Below are 25,341 nucleotides of genomic sequence, written 5' to 3'. Positions count from 1 at the left end.
GGGGCGGGGCAGTCGGCTCCCCTGTCACCCCCTCACCTTCAGGTCCGGGTCCGTGGAGCAGCGCAGCGCAGGCACCCCGGTGTCCGTCTCCCCTCTGGCTGCACCGCCCCGCGACGGGCTGGTCTGGGAGGGAGCGGAGAGCGGCCGCTGAGACCCGCCCCCTCCTGCGCCTCGTGGGCAGGGGACTGGAAAGGGGCCGGTGAAGCGGAGAGGGAAACGTGGGGCAGGGCTCTGCCCCGAGAGAGAAGAGGGAAGGGGGGGGTCTATGCGCCGGGGACACCTGCCGAGCATGCCTAATTATTATAAAGCAGCCAGCTCCACTGCAGCTGCCCCAGAGGTATGCAAATATATGTTAATACGTGCATTTGTGGCCTGTGTGACCTCGGACTTGAAGGCCCAGTATAAGCCAGTCTCCTTGGATTGCCTGCCCCTGGCCTCCCACCCGTCTTGACCCCCAAGAGCCTGCCCCACAGGACAGCCAGTGTGGGCTCCTCAGTCCTACCCCCTTCCGAACCATTTGCCCAGGCCTCAAGTTGTAAGCCCTTGGGGGAAAGACTCTCTCTCTCTCTCTCATTCTACCGCTTTGTGTTTGTACAACACTTAACACCCTGGGATTGCAGTCCTGATTATGATCTTTAAAAGAGCCAGTGAATCCAGGAAGTCCTCTAGAGATTTTGTTATTGCTATGAATTTGGGGTGGCATGTGCTCGCATACTATGGTGATGGACAGCAACACAAACTCTAAAATAGGTACTGTAATATATTGGATAATTACAGGTTTCAGAGTAGCAGCCGTGTTAGTCTGTATGTGCAAAAAGAAAAGGAGTACTTGTGGCACCTTAGAGACTAACCAATTTATTTGAGCATAAGCTTTCGTGAGCTACCGCTCACTTCATCGGTTTAAGCAACAAGTTGGTAACTGTTCTCATCGCTAGAAAGGCTTCAGAGAAAGCACCTAAAATACTGTCAATGACTTTCTTCATGGGTCACTTCCATTAGTAGTGCAAGTGCACAATGCTTGTACACAGGAGGAGGAAGGTGATATGATTTTGCAAGGACTATGGAAAACATTGAGATTTACTATATCAAAGAAAAATATTGCTTTTGAGAGATTTTTGTTATTTGTAATAAAGGGCAAATATATGTGACTGGCAATGCTCAAAGATGTGAATTTGGGTCATTTTGACTCATTAATGAACAGACAGAAAAGCATATGGAATAATAAAATTAACAGATTGAGACACTGACTGCTGCAGAGACCGTGAGTTAACCTTAATCTGAACCATATACATGGGTAGAGGCAGTAAAATACAGCCAGGGGCTCCAGGTGATCCAGCAAGCAGCAATTCCATGAGGCATCATTTCAGAAGGGGAAAAGTACAGCTGAAGGAAATAGCAATCATAATCAAAACAGAAATAAAAAGCTTTCTGAAAGTCAGATTCCTATTTGATGGATGGATGGTGGTGAACGTGAGCCATGAAATGTAATCAAATACAAAGAGACAAAAATCATTTTTCAAAAGTATATTGTACAGTTACAAAGTCCAACCTAATCTTGGAGAACAGCAAGGTTTTGAACAGATCTCCTTGTAGATACACTCACTGTACAGCAAACTTCTTCACCTTGAAAAATACAGCTAAATATAAATGGCAGATGTAGCCATTAAACAGGATATTGATGCACAATGGAATGTTAGTCCAGGAAAAAAAAATATAAAAAAAAGCTCCACCTTTTTTAAACTATAACTTCTGATATCATATATTTACTAGGTCATAAATCAGCCTTCTTTGGGAGAAGGCTCAAGCATTTTTATGAACTGCATGAGCTGGCACCTCAGATTGAGACTGCTCAGGATTCTGAAAACATCTGATTCTCATTGGGCATAATTAAAAGCATAGCAGAGGTGTCAGCACAGTTATTCTCGTAAAAGTGTTGCATAATCTTATTTGCAGAGTGACGCTGTAGTTGGAACACGATACAATTTGTAAGAACAAGTTCTTACAAACTGTTGTCATCTCTACGTATTGCTTAATTTAGTAATTTCTAACATGACTGTTTTACAGAGTGGCTTTTTTGATATGAGAAACATTTCATATTGATGTCAAACCACTATAGTTAAGGATGAGAAGGTCTTTCATTTCCAGAGCACTTTTTTGAGTGACTTATCTGAAAACAATTATTTGTTTATATTATAAATTTTTCATGAACCTTCTTTTATACTTGGATAATGTACTGTGGCAGCATACATATCAACAGTGGTATCTATAGCAGTAAAAGCACAGGTCTTTCCTTGTCACAGGGCAGCTCCGTTTTAACCCAGTGAACCACACTGCCTAGTCAGGTGGTATCACAATCAAAACCACACACCAGGCTATTTATCTTTCACCAAGGTGTGTATTGATTCTTCTCTTATGCACTAATACTGTGCAATGCAGGTTTACAGCAAGGGTAGGCTTCCCCACAGCTCTCTCTCCTCAGCACAGGCTCACCCTCTGAGCTGCCCTTGCTTCCTTGTTTCCTCCCCTGATATTCTCCCAATTATCTCATTAGCCCAGTGATTGTCACCCCATGCTCACAGTCCCCCAACAGAAAGTGTATAATTGCCCTCAGCTGAGCCAGCAGTCTTCCCCAGGCTGCAGCAATATCAGTGATCAGGGTACTGCTGATAGCACCCTGTCAGACTCTTGCTTGAGCTAAACAAGGTAAAAATATATTGTGGGGAGAGACAAGGGACAGACCCCTTTTCTCTCTGCCCCTTGAGGTATCTTTTTTTGTCCCTCCCCTTCCACTGCAATCAAATTGTCTAGATTTTAATAGCCATTTGGTAGAAAGAGCTGTTATTTCCAAATGGAAAGACTTGTTGTCTACTGCGCTTCAGTTTATCACTTTCCCCATTTTCTTTCTTTCTGTGATGTTTAAAATTAATGCAACAGCAGGTAGCTTGAATAATTTGTTAATTGTGCTGTATAAATAAACCTTTGATCTTCCACTTTGAGTAGAGGAAGAAGTATGGCACGTTTTAAATGCCAACAAAGCAGAAGGCTAGCCTTGACAAGCTTAGTGTCTTTGCACCAAAGTCAGAATCCCACACAGTAAAATGAGGATCTAAAGGCTTTCTTTCTCAGACCCTATATTAACAAAAAGAGGAAGAGATTTTGTTGTTGAATGGTTCATGTCCTTTCCAGGTTACATGTATATATTTCTATGAAGGGCTGAATTGCAGTTAAGGGATAGGAGAGAATGTCCTGTGTGGAATATATCCATGAGCTAGAAGCAAAGCAGCAGCATGCGTATGGGATTTTGTCATTTCAGCAATATAGAGTGGGGGAAATAATCTAAAACATTCCTTCTAGCTAGGAGAGGGAAGGGGAGAAAAGCTAAGAATAGAAAAACCTCTTACAAACTGTATTGTGTAGTCAGGATTTCCTTGTTTAAACAGTAGACAACTGCTATTTTACGGGCATGTGATGGATGAGAAGGGCAAACAAGTGTAAATATATTTTCTGAAGATATAGTCTATTGACCTGGCATTTAGATTAGAAAACTATATAGTGCAGATGGAGAGGAGAGGGTTAGGAGGAGAAGCAGGATGGTCATTACTACTCATAGTAGCTCTTAGGGGGAAAAAAAAAAAGGAAAAAAAAACCACCCCCAACACTAAAATACTTGAAGTAGTTTGTGAATTTCACTAATGCACCTGACTAATGGAGGAAGGAACATGCAAAGAAATCTCACTATCAGCAAACCAAAGACAATCATCAGGAAAGTGAACCTGATAATGCTGGCTTCCAGAAAGGCTATCTGGGTGTCCACAACCTCTCTTTTGATTTTATGAAATCATTTATTGCAAAAATTTAGGCATATAGGTATATCCCTTTTTATGCTGCAATGCCTCCACCCCTCAGTAAAATAAACAACACTTCTGTTTGAAACAAACAAAATATTCTGGATGTTAGAAACTCATGACATTTGCAGTTAAGAAACCCAACCTTAACTTTGCCCCTTTCCATCTCTACATATAAGTTGAAGACCACATCAGCTGCCTCGAAGGAAAGAAAGAAAGAAAGTTGTTAGTTTTGAGTTCAATGCACTGCACTGCGACTCAGAAGACCTGGATTCTATTCTGGTCTTTGCCACAGACTTCCTGTAGACACTGGGAAGTAATTCCAAATCTCATTCAAACTGGTCAGAAGGCAGTGAATTACTCTGTACTGCTTGTGCAACATGCAGGACCCAAACTGAGTAGGCAGAGAAATGGAAGATGCACTGGTTGAATTGGAGTCCCTCAGTTTGTGTCATAAGACATGAGGAGTGCTCTGAGGAGGCTGCCAAGCAGAGCTTACTTATAGGTGGACCTCAATAGGTGACAGAATTTGTAACATCTATGGTTTTGGTTCTTGGGGGACTGGGTGTTACCAGTGTGAACAGAGTCTTATCTGAGGCCTCAAGAAAGCTCCAGGATTTGCCAGTAAAAACATTGGAATCACTATGAAGCTCACTTTTCAAATTTCACTGATGTTATGAACGCCACCAGCATACTCCATGGGGCTCTTGGCAGTTACAGGACCCACCGATGTGCTGCTGACAATACTTAGAACTTTCTGGAAGAGTTCAGGTTTTAAAAGACTCCATATAATTCAGAATTTAGAAACCCCTATTGGAACCACTTGGATATACCCTATTCTCACTCTGCACTGCACAGTGTATCCTGAACGTTTGATTCTAAGGGCAGAGGGAGGCTTTGAATGCAGATAGGCAAATGGTGGAATAGAATTTTTGTTGAAAAGTATTCTGTGTAAGATCAGGGCACTGCCATTTTGCTAGTCATTGTACATATCCAAAGAAATTGTCTAAATTTAGATTTAGACAATCTAAAGAGACAAGACAAAGGATGAAAAAGGAATTATTCCTTTTATTATTATTATTAGAGAAACTGAGGAACAGAGACGTGATCATACTGGAAATCTGTGTCATCACCAAGATCTCCTGAGTCACAGTCAAGTGCACAAGACTAACTTCCATTTTTCAGTAAAAGTATCCGGTCTTTGTCACTATGATAATCAAAACACTTATTCATGGTATTTAATGAGTTCTATATTTATAAAACATATGCATTTCTGGTAACAAGGATTAACTTGGTTTGTTTCATTCACAATGTCAAGTCGCTCACCTAGCCTGCAGACAACAGATCAATTACCTGGTATAAGTATTTTTTAAAATGCTCGTTTGAAAAAAAAAAATAGATGAAGCAGAGGTTTAGTTTTGTAGGTCACTTTGTAAAAGCACCTGGATAATAGAAATGTACAGCTTTGAATTCCAAACAACAAAACACAGAAGCCCTTAGTTTTAAACATACACTGATCTTTAATGCCCCTTCTCAAACTGCTACTAACCAACTAGCAGCAAAAAGGGGGTTTGAAAATAATCACTTAAATTGGAGAAGTAATCACAGCTGCAAACCTCACCCAACTTCAATCTTTTTTCAAGGTACAGAATCATTGAATAACGGCAAGGAAGAACAACTAAACAAAGCATCTTTGAATGTTTTTCAGCAACTAAGTTTTTGCACAAAGTTGATTTCAAGTTTTGGCTTGAAAAGGGGTGTTGGGGGGGGAGAGAGAATGTTACCACTGCCAGTCAGATTCTATTTTAAAATGTCAGCACTGCAAATAAACCAGAATAAGCTGCTTATTGGAGGGGAGGGGAGGGGAACAACCCAACATAAATAATAAGGGACGTTATAATTTACAGCATTTAGGTTTAACACATATTTGGCACCAAGACTTGAAAATGTAGCTTGTGCAAATCCAGTTTTCTGCTAACTGGCTATTGATGTTACAAATAAATATGCAAAGGGTAACCTATTGTACTGGAGTATTTGAATAAAGTATTTCCTTTCCCTCTTTTCTTATTTTGACAGCATTTTTTGCTTTTTTGTTGTTGTTGTTGTCTTCTATCCAATATGTACACAACTTATATCAGAAACAGGAGAGGTTGTGATAAGAATGCAGCTGTCAGCATAACTAGGAAAGACAGGACCATTCTATTATGTTAAGAGATACCAAAGACCTGGGTCCCAGGTTTGCCTATAGAGGGACACTGAGGAAAACTAAGACAACTCAACTAAAGGTATGATGTCAATACATGTAAATTAAAGCACATTAATTCTCCCCCAATGTTGTTATTAACAATATCCCTTATTTTCTTTCCCCTTAGCTGTGGAGAGCCGGGGGGAGATAGACTACAGTCTTTTTGATGGTATTAAAGATAGTAATAACTGTCCTTTGTGGGAAAAGAGAAAAAGTTAGTTCAGAGGGGCTAAAGCTGCTATTGTTGCTGCTGTTGTGAAAATCTTATCCCGTTTCCTAGAAAAAAAAAGACATACACAAAAGGGCAAAGAAAGAAAAATATAGCTTCTGTCTTTAGTGCTGATTCACACTTGCAAACTTAATGCTGGAAAAACACAGGCACAGTACACAGTCTTATCACCCCAATTAGGGCCAGGTTTCCTCCAGCCAGCTCTAATTTATTCCCCTAAATGGGAGCTAGCATGACAGAGGGCTGAATCAGCAACCTTTGCCTAGCACCCTATCACATAGTGCTTCTTATTTACAATGTTAGCTGAACGTGAGAACAGGAGTTTGCATGGGACTGTCATGGCCAATGTTACAAGGTCTTTACGTGCCAGATGTACTAAACATTTGTATGCTCCTTCATGCTTCAACTCCCAGAGGACATGCTTCCATGCTGAATTTAAATTGGCATTCTGGTATTGTTTAACAGTACTATTAAAACTGTGATTAATCATGACCTTTTTTTAAATCTTGTGATTAACTGTGATTATTTTTTGTTTGACATCCCTACTAATAATATCAAATGTCTTAGCTGTCATGAGGAGTCAGTGCTCAATCTGAGCCCCAGAGTCTTTAGTATGCTTCTTAGATGATGGCTGGTTGTGTTCCTGAGAAAATAATGATTTTCATGTTGCTGAAATTTAATGTAATTGTATTTATAGTATAATTATGTTTGTCTTAGATAAGCATCTTTTATTTTAAATCTAAATAAATAAAATAAAATAAAAAATAGCAGGACAGTCACCAATAGGAGTACATCACCCTACCAATATTCTTCTTCAGTTGATAAAATAGCTTCACTGTCTTCCTTGTTATAGTATGCAGTTATGTCTCTCTGCAGCAACTCTGGTAGCCAGGCTGACAAAAAATTAAAAATAAACAGAAGTATAAAAGTACCAGTCTAAGGTCCATTTAATTAGCACCGCTGATATTGCAGATAATTCCTTTGGGTGTGTCAACTATAACTGGAAATGTTTAGTATGGTATTGGAAAAAAAGACAGATTAAAATGTTCCATGAGTACCAGTATGGTTCAGTGCAGGCATCAGATATGCTCACGCAACCATTTCCAGTCTCCATGGTGCAAATATGCTTTTTCTATGTACAAAATGACACAAATACAAATGGGAAAATTACTATTTGCCAGCAAAGCCACAGTTGCCATCCAATTTCCAAAGGGAAATTGCCCCATATAAATTTTTCTAGCATATCAGATTAAAAAAATGGTGACAGCCCAAATACACATACTTATCTGTTGATACTAGTAACCATCTATCCCATGTTTGTCAGGAGTCTACTGAAAAGGTGAACATGCAGCGTTAGTCAGAGGGGAAAGAGTTACATTTATGTCCTGACACCTCACTGCATCCTTCTCACCCAGAACTTCCTTCCCACATGTGTACACATGCGCACACACAGAGAGATCGGGAAAAATACAGGTCTCTATATCCTGATCCAATAGGCCCATCTACCAATTAGTGAGCTATTTAGGGGGCAAATGTCCAAGGCATGTCCATGCCATCTGCCTCCAGAAAGCCTTCTTTTTGAGCATCTACAGAGGAGCTAGTGATGTGGTTCCACAAGGACAACTATCCAGCAAAGATCATCTTCACATGTAGATCCCTTCTATCCAATAGTTATTCTAAGGAGAGCACTGAATGTCTCGATAAGGGATTCTAGTCTGCCTTGCCCCCATCTCCACGTCTCTTTGCATATGTGGACAATAGAAGTAGAGGAAGATTTTCAACAGCCCAATGGAAAAGATGAAGTGATAACATTATTTATTTTCTGCTACACCTGGCACGGGGGGATGGGAATGATATTGAAGGATCTGCCCTAGGAAACAGGCCCATTCCTTAGTCCCTTTTGCAGATGTTGAAAGACCTGGTAGCTTAATATCCAGCACAACCATTCTGCCTGATGCATGCACAGTTTGAGCCAGGTAGACTCCTGGATATAGTTAGGAGCATTTTGGTATAATACATACACTCTAAAGAGCTGTTTGTAAGCCTGACAGTCTCAATGTCCCGTGACCTGATCTCCCTTTCTTCTATCTACAATATCATTGGGGGTATTTGCATTATTTCAATGCTGTTAATTATATTGATTATACAGTATACAGGTATTGGGGGGAAAAAACAACCTTTAACTCTCTACTCTATCCAGCCTTTAACTCTACTCTCAGACTGATGCCTTAGAGGCTTGCGGGTTTGGAGGGGTGTAATAAGGGATGGATCTACAGTTGCACAAGGGATGGTTTATAAAGGATTGGTTTTATATATTTGATTACATGAGTCAATGTTCATTTACCTTATCATGACTAACAATGTCATATTATATAAGCTATCAAGGGTCAGTGGAGAACAGGATGTTGGTAAACTTCAAAAAGTTAAAGTTCATGTATTTCACAATAGGCTCAGCAGATAAAAATGTGCTGCGTATATTGAGAAAATATTATAAAGGCAGAAGAACCACCACCGACAGACAGACCTGCAAGAGTTCAGGATTTGAACTCAAAGACTAATACACACCGTGATAATAAGGAAAATATGGTACCAGTTAGGGGCTTCTCACAGTGACGGCTGTGAGTATGTAGGAGATTTGGAAGCTAGGAAGGGAAAAACATTAGGCATGCATAAGCTTTAGCTGACGAATGTGCATTTGTTTCCTTCTCTTTCCACCCATTATCATTATGTATTTCCATGCATGTGGAGGACTGAAAGCAATACACATCACGCTTAAAGGACTCCTTACTATATACCTTTTTGACTAGGAATCACAGACATGCTTCACCATCTCTTCTTCCAGAGTGAAAGCTGGTTCACCTTTTGAGTTGGTCTCTGTGAAATTCCCTAACTTTACAATAAAACCACAATGGTTGCACTAAAACAAGGCTTATTAAGAATGGAGAGACAGAAACCAAATGAACAATAGGCATAATGGGCCAGATCCTCAGTACCTCAGTGGGTACTTGTGTGTTTGAAAATTGGTCTAGTTGTCTTCTAGATCAATGTAATCAATTTACCTCCATAACATAGATGGAAGTTGCCTGGACTACTTCACCTATGAAACTGGTTCCTTCATGCACTTAGCCATAGCCTGAGTTGTCAGATTTCAGGTCAAAATGAAGATGTTTTTACTGTGATCTTTTAGCCCTTAACTAGAAATTTTATTTATTACAGAAGAGAAGGGATGATAGGTCAAAACAGCTATTCCCCATAGGAATATTTTTTTGGCCTGCCTAATAGGCAGCTTTATTGTTTATACATTTGTTTATGTTTGAATTACTATCTAATTGTTGTAATGCCTCGGAGCCTTAGTTATGGACCAGGACCCGATTGTGCTTGGCACTGTACAAATGCAGAACAAAAAGATGGTCCCTGCCCCAAGAAGTTTACAATCTAGGGCTACGCTAGAAAGTTTTACTAGTAGCATTTCTGCTGACGTTTAACAGCTAACATTGCATGTGCACATTTGACTGCCTTTGCTGGTACAGCACGTCCTCACAGCAAGAGGTTGTTTTGGTAATGGACATCCTGCATAATGGGTGGGCATAGCAGGGTATCCCACACCACTGTCCAGTGCACTACCTTCTGGGATATTTTGAAAATGCATTGTGGGATACTAGCACTCCTTTTGGGGAATTTAGAGAGCCTGGGTCAGTTTTCCACAATTCCCTCTCTTCCATCCCATGATCTTTTCCTTTCACATGTTTTTTTTTTTTTTAAATTCCCACAGTTCCTGATACTGGTTTTCAATCTCTCTGTCATCTCATCGACAGAAGCATGGATGTGAAGGAGATCAACAGAGTGCTTGTGTCTGTGTTAGAGACAGGACAGAACTTCTGTATTTGCCATAATTCACCAACTACCACAGCACCTGGTCCTGCCACAGTGAAGAAACAGGGGAGGAGAATATGATGCAGACACTGAATGATGGTTGCCAGCTGCTGCAGGCATTCATTGACCAGTTCCCACAGTGTTTCTGGGCCTGTGAAATGAGCACCAAGTGATGGGGGATCTGTGCGTGGAGCTTGCCCTACCCTCTAGCACTGAAACGCCAAAATGAGAGGTGCTTTGAGAGTGGAGAAACAAGTGACAATCACACTGTGGAAGCCTACACTCCCAGATTTCTATTAGTCAGTGGGCAATTAGTTTGGTGTTGGATAATCTACTGTGCAGCTGGTCATCATCCAGGAGTGCAAGGCCATTAAGCCTATCCTGCTCCACAAGATTGTGACTCTGGGGCACTGCCAGGAACAAGTTGATGGATTCAATGAAATGGGTTTCCCTCACCGGGGTGGGGTGACGGATGGGATGAATATGGGAAGGTGTATGATGCTTGTATTTTTAGGAACACAGGACTTCTTGAAAAGCTTCATGCGGGACATTTTTCCTGACTGGTACATTCATGTTAGTGAGAATGCAATGCCAATTATGATTCTTGGGGACTCAGCCTACCCTTTGCTTCTCTGATTCATGAAGCCATACACCAGATATGTAGCAAGGGGAGATTTAACTATCACCTAACCAGGTGCAGGATGACTGTTGAAGGTGCATTTGGTAGATTGAAATGATGCTGGAGATATCTCATGACTAGACTGGATCTCAGTGAGCCAGACATTTCTACTGTTATTTCTGCATGTTGTTTCCTCCTTTGTTTTGCAAATATGCAAAACACATTACTGCCGGGATGGAGGGGGGAAGTGGAAAGTCTGTTTTTTGATTATGAACAAACAAACACAAGAACAGTTATAAAATGAAGCTAAGGCACTGTACAGCTGTAGGAGATCTTGAGCGCCCACGTGACAGTATACAATAGTCAATGTACTGCTCTATGTTCATTTGTGTCACTTCATGATTAAACTGCAGGTGGCTTGGTATGAATGAATTGTTCATGTATTTTATTAATCTAGTGATGTATCATGGACCCAGCCTTCTACTCACCCCACCTTAGGGTGAGACAAGTACAACCCTGTAGTCACGGAAGGTCAGTAGTACAGGTCAAAGCACGGATGTCTCATGAATTTACTCCTTGTGAGGTTATTAAAGGTCCTCCAGAAAGGAGGGGGAAAACAAAACGAAACAGCAGTCCCTTGAAGGAGGCTGTAGTCTCATTCAATGCCCTTTGTCAAATCAGTAGAAAGGGTTCCAAGGTAATTGATCAGAGTCCTGTCTACCTTCCTCTTTGGGGTCTCAGACTGGCTGTGGTCAGGCAACCAGTCCCTGTCCTGAACCACATTCCTCCACCAGAAATGAGGTCTATTCCCCACGCAGGGTTGCTGCTAACTGAACTGGGCTTCTCCTGTTTAAGGTCCTTTCTCCAGGCCTGATATGTCTTGCAGTTGTGGCAGGGTGGAACTGCTTGAGCCCAGAGCAGCTCCTTAACCCTTACATGTTCAGGGCAGGGTTTGTACACCCCGTCATAGGACGTCACGTGGCTTTCTTGCAAGACAAAATAAATAAATCTTGATTTTCACAAAACAAATCTTTACTGAGGAGTAAGAGCAACAAAAATATTTCTACAAAACGTTTATAGCCAATTAAGAAGGTACAAGGTGTTGACTGTTCCTGCATGACTCACAGCTCAGTGTAAGTATAGTCAGAGCTATTCTCCTTATTTCCCATGGGATTGGCAGGGATCGAATGGCACGCTCTTCTGGTGATGTGGCGGGGTGAGGGCTGGAGTGTGAATGGGCCAAGCCACAGAAACACAGAATTGTCCATGTAGTGCAATGGCTGCCGGGGTGCAATGTTTTGCATCTATGTTTGCCAGCTCAGGAGCTGTATAATGTCTTGGTGGCTTTCCCTATGCACCTTCTGGTCCTTTTACCTCTCCTTCAGCCCTGACTCCCTTGTTTCATGGGCCCTGGACTCTGAGCTCCTGAGGAGAGCTGAGAAAATATTCTTGCTTGTTTCTTCTTCCTCTTGATCAAGGTGAGTCTTTCAGCAGTTGCATATGAGCTGGCCTACCCAAGCTGAGGCCACTGACAAACAATAAGACAGACAGGCATTGTTAGATTTAAAGGTGGACAGGAAAAGATAAGTGAGAAAAGTCCCTAAAAATATACTATAAGGATATTCATAAAAGTATGAACTGGGTTAGACTTTCTTCAGGGCAGCTTGCTTTTGGACAGTTCAATTGCTCTTAGCATGGTTAATAGATACGGGTCATTTTTCAAAACCTGTAGCCATGAGGAATGGGTGGTGGTTTTCCCTGTGTTCCAGATAAGTGGAATGATTAGCAATGTTTCCTGCACTAACTTATTACATCAGTGGTGATTCCTAAGGGTGGCAAAGGCCCAGAGAAAGTAACTGTTCCATGCGGCTGGAGGCCGCATTTCCCCGTATGTGGCAACTCTCTTCACAGTGATAGTACTGTCGGACCTCGTTGTGGAGTGGTGTGGGAAAGTTTCCTACCATGGCAGAAGAAACAAAACAGTCCTCCTGAGAAATGTTCAGGCAAAAATTAAAGAAATTAAAGAAAAATTAAAGAAAGGTCTGCTGACAGACCTTATCAAGATCGTGGCAGATGACAAATGGGAGCGTTGTGCCAAGATCAACTCTGAAAGAGAAGGAGGCTGCTCGCCACTGCCAAGCTTTGCAAGCTAATTCAAAGCCAAGCCCCCTGAGCCAGCAACAGACCATCTCTGTCTCTTTCTACCCCTGAATCCAAGCATATCATGTAAGTTATTTGGTTTGGACTTGGGCTCTGGGACTGGAAAAATCAAAGCACTGCATTTTTGGGTGTTTATATAATACATGTTGTTTACATTACAATTTGAGCCATAATATAATAACAAAGACTGAATGACCACTTACTGGATTGCTTGCAATGATTATTTTAATTTTTCTATGTATTTTATCTGAATGCTAACTTTTGGTTTCACTGTGTTTCTTTTTCTGTTTCTAGTGCATCTCTTGATGTTGCTAGAAATTCTATCTGCCCTCAATGGGAAAAGGATGCATTTGGGAAGGTTTTCATGTTGCTTATAATATTCTCTCTCTTCTTCTTTGCCTAAGACTGTCAGTGCACCTTGTTCAAATAAATCAGCTACTTCAAAAGGCAATTCCTTTATTCCCTGCCCATGTGCATTCAGGCACCATTCTGAGAAATGTGGAAGAGGGACAGGGAGGGAGAAGTTTCAAGGCCCATAAAAAAATTAAAAAAGCATTAATACACATATCTGATCGCCCTTCTTCCTCAGTGGGTTCCTCCTCTGGGTTCATCTGTGGCAGGTTTGGCTGGCTTTTGATGAACTCCTGGCTCTCTGCAGGGTCTGCATCCTCCATGTCCCCCCCCCCCATGAGCTTTTTGTCTATGTGCATTTCTGGGGTTCCTTCCTCTGGGTTTCATGAGGTGTCCACAGTTACTCACAGGATGGTTGTGGGGTCACTACCTAGTATGGCATCCAGTTCCACAAAGATGCAGCAGCTATGAGGGGCCTCCAGATTTTCTGTAGGCCTCCCTTGCCTTTTGGTACAACTGCTGCAGTTCCTTCCCCTTGGCTGGCATTGCTATTTGTCAGAGTCATGCTTCAGCTTCTGCATTCCCTCTGCAATATCTGAATAGACACCTTTATTTCTGCAATTAGTCTAAAGCTGGGCTTGCACCATTCCTTCTCCTGACAGGCTGAGGAAATCCAGGACTTCTTTCCTGGAGCAGGAAGCCGCAAGAGGTTTACCTATAGCTTTATGTGGATCCATACTTATGGTTGCAAAGGAAGACTTGCCAAGGAGGGATAGCAAGAAGTGAGACATTTCAAAAACACACTGGGTATTTTAAAGTGGGGATGGGCTTCATTCACCTTATTTTCTCCAGAATGATATTGTGTTAGATTGGGGCCTACTCCAGAAACTCCTCATGGCAATGGGACTATCCACCTACGTGACTGAAGAATCTGAGTGTTAGTCTAAATTTCAGCACTGAAATTCTGGCTGTTTTTTTAAAAAAAAAAAAAAAAAAAAAGCAGTAATGAATCGCTTGTACTTGATTTCCTTAGTACAACACAGCCCCGGTGGCACGGTGCGCTTTTCTGAAGTGCAACTTTTTCTTTCTTCTGCAAGAAATCCAGAATTTGATGAGTCATTGTTTTGATCTGTTCTGTAGCCCATCATAAACCTGCCATCCTATGTATGTGTTTCAAAATCTATAGTATCTTTAGTGTCTTTATGGTTTTAATCTCTTGTGAAATTCCCTTCCCATCACATATGAGTTCCTGACAACTGAAACCTAACCCTACAATTTTGTCATGAATGTGTGATAAAGCTTAGTTAACTCATTTAGTATAATACATGTTTTTTTGGTCTTAAATTCCTGTAAAAGAGTGTTTGTGTCTTGACAAATGTTGACAAAAACAGTACTTTTTCTGGTAGAATCTTAGTGCCCAGTGTTAATAATGAGTCCATCCAAATCATAAAACGTATGACCCACCTCCCAAACTGGCAGTTCAATGTTTTGATGAAGATGAAATGGCAGCCACAAGGAAAGAAACACAGGGCTGGAGTATGTTAGGAGGATACAGTAGCACAATATTCTCTTTGCAGTCATACTGAACTGCCATATAATAGGTTACTGTTTTTCCTCTGATTTTGTTATTTTTAAATCATTCTATTAGATTAAAAAAAGATCCAGGCTATTATTACATTTCCAGAACCTACTGTAATTAAAATATAATTTATTTAAGACAAATGGAATAAAATGCAAATCTAATGTGCAATATGCCAGTTTCAATATGACTATAAAGAAAACACTATGTGCTTGAGACCTCAGCCATAACCACATTATTCATATGCTCAGCTAATGTAAAAATTCCTCACCCTCCTCCCCACCCCCCAGTTCATCCATTATCCATTAAAACATGTCCATTTATAATCAGGTATAATGTAATTAGAAAGCAACAGAGAGACGTTGCCAGGAAAGCTGCTCCTACCCTTATGACCATCAAAATGAGAAACCTCCTAGGTAAGACAGAATCATAGGACTGGAAGGTCCTCTAGTCCAGTCCCCTGCACCCAAGGCAGGACTAAGTATTATCTAGATCATGCCTGACAGGTGTTTGTCTAACTTGCTCTTAAAAATCTCCACTAATGGAGTGACCACAACCTCCCTCGGAAATTTATTCCAGTGCTAAACCATCCTGACACTTAGGAAGTAACAGTAAAAGTAGCTGCAGTGATGCTTTTTCTCTTTCTGAGGAAGAGCACCCCAGCAACGCTTACGGCCTATGACATATCTCAGTGCAATACACATCAAGTCAGATACTCCTGCCCCTTTACATTACACTGGTGGCATAAAGAAACTGGAAAACCTACTAAAATATCCCCTGGGAAATACCCCTGGTGTCAGGGGTTGCTGCGTGGTGTAGAGCTGCGGGAATAGCTTCACAGTACTTCCTCCTTCACAGCCCTCAGATAGGGGACTAAGGAAGTATGACAAGGATGATGCTGGGAACAGCTTCTTTCTGGTTCCTGTGGCAATCATTGCTCCAGAGGAATGGAGACTCTGGCCCAACTTCCTTGGGATTTTCCAAATACACGCTACTCTGTACATACGGTACATTCCGTTGCTCTGATTCTGTCATGTGGCCCTTGAGTTTTTGGTATGCCATGTTTATTATTTATTTATTTGTTTCACACAGGAGCCCAGACCAAGACTGAGATCCCATTGTGTTGGAAACTGTACGAATTACCAGTAAAAGATTATTCATTCTCACATGACATGATGTGACACATAACAGAGGAAGGGGGGAAGTTCTGTTGCTGAAGACACACTCCCTGACTGCAGTGATAGAGTTCACATGGGAGCTGTGTAACCCCATTTAAATATGGCACACAGAATGTGGTACTTGTAGGTATGTAGCTGACTTTATGACTTTGTTTTTCTGCTTACGGCACCATTATATTTCCAAAGAGTCTGTCTGTCTGCAGGGTCAGCTGCCATTATGTGAGGCAAAGCTGATGCAGCATGTTACAAAGGGGAGACATGCTCTGGTTTCCCGTGGAGACTTTACTTTTGTTCTTTCTTGCTTCATTGCTCACTCTTGCAGGGATCTTTTTCTTCATTCAGGAGCAGCAAAACTTCAAGCCCCCAGCACTCTTTTTCTCTCTTTTTCACACTATATTTCATGCTGTCTCTATTACATGTTTACACTGATAATAACTAGTCACTCTTGCAACAAGTCTATCCATCCATTGTATCTATGAGTTTCAAATGCCTCCATCACTATATAACCTAATCCATGTCTCTGGTTGTCTTCTGTCACTTAAAATAGACCTCTAGTAGCATAGCCACTTCAGCATTTTACAGTACCGGTCCCAAATGTTATAACATGCGCTACAGTTTGGGGAATGTAGAATACTTTAGCAATTTTTTTTTAAAATGCAAGACCCATACCAGCTACTATCAACAGTAATTCTAGTGCTGGTCAAATTGTTTTGCACTAACCGTTTTTGTTTTTTTAAAGAAAGAAAAAAGAACTTTTTCACAATTTTTCACCTTTGAATTTTTTTCAGTTTCTCTATGAAATTGAAGCAAACAATTTAGCTTAGTTGTTGTTTTCAAGTTTTCAGTTTTTCTGCCTTTCTGTTGCCCTTAAGCCTTTTTCTTTCAGAATCCTACTTTTCTTTGCTAGGATTTTGTCTAAAATCACATTTTCTTTTCTTGAAAACATAAGGAATGTTTTTGAAATTTTTTTTCAAGAAACTTTTTTTTGGGGAAAAAAATATATGAAGGGGTCTGTTTTGAACCTCATAAAATGAAGACCATGTACCAATTTTGAAATTTTTAACAAAACTTTTTTTTAAACCGGATCTAACTATTTCCATGTGTATTCATGAAAATTAAGCTATCTTTATTTCAGAATGGTAACCTTTGTTTTAGGGCAATACCAGATTTTATGGATGCCTCTAAAACATGAGCTTTGTGCTCTCGAAAGATAAGTGTACTAGCACGGGGTTCTGTGTATACATTGGTATGATAAAATTATTAACTTTTATACTGGTGTAATATAATAATCTATTATGCAAACCTGATTACAACATGTTTCAGAGTAGCAGCTGTGTTAGTCTGTATCCGCAAAAAAAAAGGAGTACTTGTGGCACCTTAGAGACTAACAAATTTATTTGAGCATAAGCTTTCGTGAGCTACAGCTCACTTCATCGGATGCATGCAGTAGAAAATAAGGTAGGGAGATTTTACATACACAGAGAACATGAAACAATGGGTGTTACCATACACACTGTAACGAGAGTGATCAGGTAAGGTGAGCTATTACCAGTGGGGGGGGGAACCTTTTGTAGTGATAATCAAGGTGGGCCATTTCCAGCAGTTGACAAGAACATGTGAGGAACAGTAGGGGGGTGGGAAATAAACATGGGGAAATAGTTTTACTTTGTGTAATGACACATCCACTCCCAGTCTTTATTCAAGCCTAATTTAATGGTGTCCAGTTTGCAAATTAATTCCAGTTCTGCAGTCTCTCGTTGGAGTTTGTTTTTGAAGTTTTTTTGTTGAAGAATTGCCACTTTTAGGTCTGTAATTGAGTGACCAAAGAGATTGAAGTGTTCTCCGACTGGTTTTTGAATGTTATAATTCTTGATGTCTGATTTGTGTCCGTTTATTCTTTTACGTAGACTGTCCGGTTTGGCCAATGTACATGGCAGAGGGGCATTGCTGGCACATGCTGGCATATGTCACATTGGTAGATGTGCAGGTGAACGAGCCTCTGATAGTGTGGCTGATGTGATTAGGACCTATGATGGTGTCCCCTGAATAGATATGTGGACACAGTTGGCAACGGGCTTTGTTGCAAGGACAGGTTCCTGGGTTAGTGTTTTTGTTGTGTGGTGTGTGGTTGCTGGTGAGTATTTGCTTCAGGTTGGGGGCCTGTCTGTAAGCAAGGACTGACCTGTCTCCCAAGATCTGTGAGAGTGATGGGTCATTCTTCAGGATAGGTTGTAGATCCTTGATGATGCGTTGGAGAGGTTTTAGTTGAGGGCTGAAGGTGATGGCTAGTGGCGTTCTGTTATTTTCTTTATTGGGCCTGTCCTGTAGTAAGTAACTTCTGGGTACTCTTCTGGCTCTGTCAATCTGTTTCTTCACTTCAGCAGGTGGGTATTGTAGTTATAAGAACGCTTGATAGAGATCTAGTAGGTGTTTGTCTCTGTCTGAGGGGTTGGAGCAAATGCGATTGTATCGTAGAGCTTGGCTGTAGACAATAGATCATGTGATGTGGTCTGGATGAAAGCTGGAGGCATGTAGGTAAGCATAGCGGTTAGTAGGTTTTTGGTATAGGGTGGTGTTTATGTGACCATCGCTTATTAGCACAGTAGTGTCCAGGAAATGGATCTCTTGTGTGGACTACCAACACTACAAAAAGAAGGATTCTGGGTGGACTCCTCCTGAAGGTCGAAACAACAGAAGTCACTGGACTTCTACATAGAGTGCTTCCGCCGACGTGCACGGGCTGAAATTGTGGAAAAGCAGCATCACTTGCCCCATAACCTCAGCTGTGCAGAACACAATGCCATCCACAGCCTCAGAAACAACTCTGACATCATAATCAAAAAGGTTGACAAAGGAGGTGCTGTCGTCATCATGACTAGGTCGGAATATGAACAAGAGGCTGCTAGGCAGCTCTCCAACACCACATTCTACAAGCCATTACCCTCTGATCCCACTGAGGGTTACCAAAAGAAACTACACCATCTGCTCAAGAAACTCCCTGAAAAAGCACAAGAACAAATCTGCACAGACACACCCCTGGAACCCCGACCTGGGGTATTCTATCTGCTACCCAAGATCCATAAACCTGGAAATCCTGGACACCCCATCATCTCAGGCATTGGCACCCTGACAGTAGGATTCTCTGGCTATGTAGACTCCCTCCTCAGGCCCTACGTTACCAGCACTCCCAGCTATCTTTGAGACACCACTGACTTCCTGAGGAAACGACAATCCATTGGTGATCTTCCTGAAAACACCATCCTGGCCACTATGGATGTAGAAGCCCGCTACACCAACATTCCACACAAAGATGGACTACAAGACGTCAGGAACAGTATCCCCGATAATGTCATGGCAAACCTTTGTGACTTTGTCCTCATCCATAACTATTTCACATTTGGGGACAGTATATACCTTCAAATCAGCGGCACTGCTATGGGTACCCGCATGGCCCCACAGTATGCCAACATTGTTATGGCTGACTTAGAACAACGCTTCCTCAGCTCTCGTCCCCTAACGCCCCTACTCTACTTGCACTACATTGATGACATCTTCATCATCTGGACCCATGGAAAAGAAGCCCTTGAGGAATTCCACCATGATTTCAACAATTTCCATCCCACCATCAACCTCAGCCTGGACCAGTCCACACAAGAGATCCACTTCCTGGACACTACGGTGCTAATAAGCGATGGTCACATAAACACCACCCTATACCGATAGCCATACTATCAGAGGCTTGTTCACCTGCACATCTACCAATGTGATATATGCCAGCATGTGCCAGCAATGCCCCTCTGCCATGTACATTGGCCAAACCGGACAGTCTCTACGTAAAAGAATAAATGGACACAAATCAGACATCAAGAATTATAACATTCAAAAACCAGTCGGAGAACACTTCAATCTCTTTGGTCACTCAATTACAGACCTAAAAGTGGCAATTCTTCAACAAAAAAACTTCAAAAACAGACTCCAACGAGAGACTGCTGAATTGGAATTAATTTGCAAACTGGACACAATTAACTTAGGCTTGAATAAAGACTGGGAGTGGATGTGTCATTACACAAAGTAAAACTATTTCCCCATGTTTATTCCCCCCCGCCCCCCACTGTTCCTCACACGTTCTTGTCAACTGCTGGAAACGGCCCACCTTGATTATCACTACAAAAGGTTTTGTTCCCCCTCCACGTCCTGCTGGTAATAGCTCACGTTACCTGTTACCATACATACTCTCGTTGCAGTGTGTATGGTAACACCCATTGTTTCATGTTCTCTGTGTATATAAAATCTCCCCACTGTATTTTCTACTGCATGCATCTGATGAAGTGAGCTGTAGCTCACGAAAGCTTAAGCTCAAATAAATGTGTTAGTCTCTAAGGTACCACAAGTACTCCTTTTCTGATTACAACATCTGATCCTTACTGCTTCCTTGTGGGTTAGTTTTGATTTTTCTAATACAGCTATGTTTGTTAACCTCCTGAGTGCCACTCATTTTGTATGTAGAGTACAAATAGCATGGCACAAAACTTCAAAGACATGAGCATTCTATTCCAGAGAGCTATATTGCTGATATTATTTTAGATATATGTCTATCCAAAGAACACAAATGGCCTGTTTTAAAGCCCATTAAAAGTTAAAGGAAAGACTTCCATTGACTTCAATGGGCTTTGAATCAGGCCCAAGGCTTCAATCCTGCATTATACTGCTGTACCACTTGGACTGTGAGGGTCAGCTTGCAGGATCAGAGCCTGGTGGCACTCAGATGTCATGGATGATGGATGCAATTGAAGACCCTGAAAAGAACAAAACCATAGCCAAGGAAATGCACGGCAGCACAACACAGTGCAGTACAGCAGGATCATTTTACGGTCTTTGAGACAAATCTAGGTCTTCGATACATATTATTTCGGAGTAGCACTAACTCACACAACTGAGACGATAAGATGGCCTCTGTATTCTGCACTGATGCTTAAAATAATCATTAAAAGCCAACCATTCAGAGCTCAAGTACACAACAAAACACAAGTAATACCTTTTGGGTTGCCATTGAACTCAGAAACCTAGTATTTGAGACAGGGGAACCCCAAAACCTCTGACTAATTTAGATAAAGACTCACACCAAAAAAGGTTTTGATGAAATAATTATTTAAATTTAACAGCTAAGACTCACATGTGATGTATTTTGCACATGAGTTAAATTTGTGGGTGAAAGCTGTGACTACCCCTCCTGCCCGACCGCCACATCTTTTCCATGCAAGGGAGTTCAATTTTTTTTTTTTTACTCTTGAATGATCTACAATACTAAGTGCATCATGAAAATAATCAAACATGTCATGCAATAATTAAATACATAGTGTCAGTGCTGTTCAGATGCTTTTAGTTTACCTTCATTTTCCATTAAAACTACTTCTTTTAAAAAAATATAATGTCCCATAAAGCAGACAAAATCTAATGGAGCAGTATAGCTTAAATTTACTGGCACTGTTTTCATAATACTGTGGCATCCCTAAATAAATTTGTACTGTATGTAAGGTTCATAATACTCTTCATTCCACTGAGCACATATTTGTCCATGAGCCCTGTAAACTTTAGTTACTAGAAATCATTGTGCCTCTCTGCCACATTTATAGTCAGCTCTCTTAGTGCTGAGCAGATTTTACTTTCCCTAGAGCAGTCCAGGCAATATCTTGAATGGTATAGACCCCCCTGAAATGGGGTTTTGAAATATGCTCTCCCTGCAGCTATAACAATGCATTCATGGGAACCAAGGGCAACTTCAAATTGGTCCCTCACAACTACTTTTAAGCACCCCTATTTCCATGCCCTGTCTCTTTTCTTATCAGCACAGTTACCCCTTGGCTCTGCAGTCACTCCCCATCATTACTCTCCACTCCTCCCCTTTTTTTTGGGCCCAAAGAAACACAAAACCCCTCTCCTCTCCTCAATAACCACCTCTTCCAGTGATCACAGGGTAACTCTTCTTGATCACAAGTGAAATAGTCCACATTGCAATGAAAATATAAGGCTTCAGTTTGACTTAAACAGGAGTTAGTTATATCCAGTGGGAGATAATTGGGCTTCAGGACTTTACTATGAAAGAAATTATGCTTATGCTTTCACAAAGTGCTGTTTCCTTAAAATTATATAATCTAAAGTCAGGTCACATCTACACTTTTTGTTTATTTTTATCATGAAATTTGAGATCATTTCTAGATCACAACCACTAATCTCAAAGGCCTTGTCTATACTAGCCTTATTTCTGAAAAACTCCCTATAATTCCTAACACTTGTGGAGCTCTGCTAGGCATAGGAATGACAAAAACAACAAGGAGTCCGGTGGCACCTTAAAACTTGTGGGTAAAAAGCTTAGTTCTTCAGATGCATAGAGTGAAAATTAGAGAAACAGGCATAAATATATATTGGCACATGAAGAAAAGGGAGTTAACTTACAAGTGGAGAACCAGTGTTGAAGGCCAATTAGGTCAGGGTTGATGTGGTCCACTCCCAATAAATGATGAGGCTGTGTCAGTACCAAGAGAGGGAAAATCGGTTTTGTAGTGAGCCAACCACTCCCAGTCCCTGTTCAAGCCCAAATTGATGGTGTTAAGTTTGCAAATTAATTGTAGCTCAGCAGTTTCTCTTTGAAGTCTGTTTTTGAAGTTTTTTTGTTGAAGAATGGCCACTTTTAAATCTATTATTGAGTGTCCAGGGAGACCGAGGTGTTCTCCTACTGGTTTTTGTATGTTACCATTCCTGATGTCTGATTTGTGTCCATTTATCCTTTTACGTAGAGACTGTCCGGTTTGGCCAATGTACATGGCAGAGGGGCATTGCTGGCACATGATGACATATATCCCATGGGTAGATGTGCAGGTGAATGAGCCCCTGATGGTGTGCCTGGTGTGGGTGGGTCCTATGATTGTGTCACTAGAGTGGAAATGGGGACAGAGAAGGCAACGGGGTTGTTGCAGGGATTTGTTCCTGGGTTAGTGTTTTTGTGGTGTGGTGTGTAGTTGCTGGTATTTGCTTCAGGTTAGGGGGCTGTCTGTAAGCTAGGATTGGCCTATCTCCCAAGGCCTGTGAGAGTCGGGGATCGTTTTCCATGGTAAGTTAGTCTTTAAGGTGCCACCAGACTCCTCGTTTTTGTGGATACAGACTAACACTGCTACCCCTCTGATACTTGATAGCAATGACAGGAATGCCAGCGTAGACAAGACCTGACTGGCCGCTAGTGTATTAACCAAGTTCTGAGACCTGATTTGAGCAGGCTTAGATGACACCATAGATAAAATATCAGCAGCTGCTGCACTAGTAGAAATCTTTCAGAAAAAAATAATCTAGTGTAGAAACAGGCAAAAGTTTCAAAGAACTGATTAACTTTGGAGAAGTATCCAGTAACCTCAATGTTTATGCACAGAACCACTGGCAATGTAGAACAGCCAGCCTTTCATGTAGCACCTTGGCACATCTGGCTCTGGATCAGTGGTTTTCAATCATTTTTTCATTTGCAGACCCCTAAAAATATTTTAATGGAGGCATGGACCCCTTTGGAAATCTTGGCCATAGTCTGTGGACTCCCTGATGGTCCATGGACTACAGGTTGAAAACCACTGTTCTAGATTAAACCCAGGGGGAAAGAAACTTATCCAAATGTTTCAGAAGTTTCAGTTTGAGTGCTGTCTATAAATGGGTGAAGGCTTTATGTCAGGTATGCTAGGGATTCAGATATTTTTTCCCATGCTGAACTTCCTCATTCTTGTGTACAGTTGACATTTAGAAGGACAATTATCAAGGCTGCTTGGTGCAAAATTTGACGCAATGTTTTTCTTATATCTGTTTGCAAAGTCAATGTAATTCTTCATGTCTGAGATAAGCATCAAATGGCAGTAACAAAATAATAATCATTGTAATCATTCACCTCGTTTTTTTCTTTCTTTACATAGAGCTGTGCCAGCGGCTCATGAGCAAATCCTATGATGGAAGAAAGAAATTCAGGAATCAATACTGCAGATGGAATTTCCACTATATTTGCTAATTTGAAAGTACAGTGAAACACAATTTCCAAGGATCATTTGTTGGTACAAGCAAGGAGCAGTAGTCACCCGGAGAGTCCATTTAGGAATGTGAGAATAATTTAATGCAACTACAAGGTACATAGCCAGTGTACCTTGTGTAAAACTAAACAGGAACTAAAATAACTTTAGAGTAATTTCCTTTTTAAACAAATAAAGATATGGAAGCCAGATACTACTATCAGGAAGAGCCTTCCATAATTCTGTCTTGAAAACATAAGCATTCAGTGCATTTCCCATTGTTTAAGTTCTGGGAACTAATACATCCCATAGATGAGAGACAAAAAGTTCAGATACATTGATGGATGCACTGTGTTATACATAAAGTGTGTGTGTGTGAGGGAGAGTGTTTTAACCTTTTAACCAACAGAGCTATGATTAGGGCCCTACCAAATTCATGGTCCATTTTGGTCAATTTCACAGTCATAGGATTTTTTAAATAATAAATTTCATGGTTTCAGCTATTTAAATCTGAAATGTCATGGTGTTGGAACCACGGGTCCTGACCCAAAAGGGGGTCATGGGGAAGATTTGCAAGGCTGTTGTAGGGGGGTCATGGTATTTCCCCCTTACTTCTGATCTGCAGCTGGTGGCAGTGCTGCTGTCAGAGCTGGGGCAGCCGCAGAGTAGTCGCTGCTGGCCAGGCACCCAGCTATAAAGGCAGCGCCACGGACAGCAGCAATGCTGAAGTGAGGGTGGCATGGTATGGTATTGTCGCCCTCACTTGTGCACTGCTACTGGTGGGGGCACACAAGTGAGGGTGGCCATACCATGCCACCCTTACTTCTACGCGGTTTCTGGCAGCAACGCTACTTTCAGAGCAGGGCTCCCAGCCAGCAGTCGCTGAGCTTCCTGCTGCTGGGGAAGGTTCCCAGAGGTGGGTCTGAACCAGCCCCAGGAGTGGCCCCTGCAGAGGAAGAGGAAGTCCCATCGCTTTCCAGCCTGGCCGGGACTAGCAGCTGGACCCCGGCATATGGTAGGAGCACCCACCCCCACCCCTCCCCCACACTAGCCAGATTTTATGGGGGAGACCTGGTTTTCCAGGGGAGATCAGATTTCATGGTCCAGATCGTGTTTTTCATGGCTGTGAATTTGGTAGGGCCCTAGCTATGAACCTACTATTTGAACTGTTTAAAAAAACAGTAATATTCTCACAATATGCCACCTTGTGGTATGCTAGGATTATT

At 41.5% G+C, this 25,341-nt stretch overlaps 1 protein-coding gene and 1 long non-coding RNA gene across 6 annotated transcripts in view; one reads left to right on the top strand and one right to left on the bottom strand.

Annotated features, from left to right (window-relative positions):
- Positions 1-291, bottom strand: part of LOC102930543 (phospholipid scramblase 1) — a 52,841-nt gene extending 52,550 nt beyond the window's left edge. For 2 of the 5 annotated variants that reach the window (XM_043521720.1, XM_027817401.3), the window contains exon 1: positions 37-166. The gene's annotated coding sequence lies outside the window, so the exon portion shown is untranslated. Of the gene's footprint in view, positions 1-36 lie in introns of all 5 variants that reach the window. The other 3 variants (XM_037908648.2, XM_037908647.2, XR_006283545.1) reach the window with 2 other exon arrangements.
- On the top strand, positions 204-24,255 carry LOC122461579. Its single transcript, XR_006283546.1, has 3 exons — positions 204-337; positions 15,760-15,908; positions 24,028-24,255. It is a non-coding gene; the product is annotated as an uncharacterized LOC122461579 (long non-coding RNA).
- The last annotated feature ends 1,086 nt before the right edge of the window (positions 24,256-25,341 follow it).

This window comes from Chelonia mydas, chromosome 9, assembly GCF_015237465.2.
Source record: "Chelonia mydas isolate rCheMyd1 chromosome 9, rCheMyd1.pri.v2, whole genome shotgun sequence".
Taxonomy (NCBI): domain Eukaryota; kingdom Metazoa; phylum Chordata; order Testudines; family Cheloniidae; genus Chelonia; species Chelonia mydas.
This window is presented reverse-complemented; position numbering and strand designations above follow the sequence as displayed.